The sequence below is a fragment of the Oxyura jamaicensis genome, unplaced genomic scaffold (genome assembly GCF_011077185.1).
Source record: "Oxyura jamaicensis isolate SHBP4307 breed ruddy duck unplaced genomic scaffold, BPBGC_Ojam_1.0 oxyUn_random_OJ70353, whole genome shotgun sequence".
NCBI lineage: Eukaryota > Metazoa > Chordata > Aves > Anseriformes > Anatidae > Oxyura > Oxyura jamaicensis.
In genome coordinates, this window is record NW_023309934.1 from 1 (window position 1) to 1168 (window position 1168).

At 56.6% G+C, this 1168-nt stretch overlaps 1 long non-coding RNA gene across 1 annotated transcript in view; it reads left to right on the forward strand.

Annotated features, from left to right (window-relative positions):
- Positions 1-394: 394 nt before the first annotated feature.
- Positions 395-1168, forward strand: part of LOC118159434 — a 1100-nt gene continuing 326 nt past the window's right edge. Inside the window, exons 1-2 of the long non-coding RNA XR_004747117.1 lie at positions 395-660; positions 740-1130. This is a non-coding gene — a long non-coding RNA (uncharacterized LOC118159434). The remainder of the gene's footprint in view (positions 661-739; positions 1131-1168) is intronic.

Genomic DNA, 1168 nt, shown 5'->3' on the forward strand with positions numbered 1-1168 from the left:
GGGTCTGCCAGGACCCTAAAAAACTGTGTTGGGGGCAGTTTTCCACAGCCTGCCAAGCATCTGGGGGCTCGTGGTGGCTTTTGGGGGGTACACAAGGAAATCCAGAGCTCTCAGCCATGAGGGTCTGCCAAATTCCCCCAAACTCCTGCAGAAACCCCCATCATGAATATTTTGGAAAGTCTGACTTGGGTGCTTTGCCCACCCTGCCTCGAAGGGTTGAAATCTGGTGTTAGGAGCGGAACTTCAGACCCTGTGGTGCTGAATTCAAGTTTCAGGCAGGTTTTGATTTTTAAAAAAAACATCCTTAGCAGCGTGAAGCCCAGAAGTGTTGGTGTCTGCGTGTGCAAAACTTCTACGGGGAAGGTTTGCGACATGGAAAGAACCAAATGCACCTCTTGCTAAATGCTTCTTGGATCTAAACCCCCCTGCAAATTCCCTCAAAATTCCCTGTCCGAAACACAACCAAAGCCGTGTCCCTTTCTGAAAAAAATGCAAGGGAGGGGAAAAAAAAAGCCCTGCGAGGAGCCGACCCGTTTCCAAATGCCCGCAAGCGGAGGCATTGCCCCATTTGCTCCGCTGCATTTCGGGGCCAAGCCTGGCCACAGCTCCCTGAGATGGCGACCGCGCCGCGTCCCCTCCATCCGAGGGCCTTGCGTCCAGGTAAGGTGCTGCTTGCAAGCCCCAAGCATTATTATTATTATTATTATTATTTTAACCTAAAATCAGCGTTCCCTTGCAGCAGGCAGCCCCAGCCCGGCACCGTGCGCTGCGGTGCCTTCGGCTGCCCCAAACCTGCCCACGGGCGTGCTCAGGCTTCCCCTCTTTGCTGCGAGCCCGGCGAGGAATTTGGTTTCTGTCCCTGGCAGAGGACTGCTGTTATTAATATCCCTCCTCATTTCTTCTGCGCCGCCGGTGAGTGGCTGTAACCGGAGAGCAGCGCCGGGGGGGTCGCGAACAACCGGGGCTGGCGCTTCTCAGTCGCCGAAACTTTCGGCAATTTTCTTTGCTCACCCGTGGGGAGGGCTCCGAGAGCTGCGTTCGCCGCTGGCTTTGCGCCCAGGGGCTGCTCCGCGTGGGTCGCTCGGTGTTCGAAGCAAAGCCGCGGCCGTCTCCAAAAAATCCCTGCCCAGGTGCAGCCGGGAGCGGTGCTGGGGTGGGAAGCTGCGTG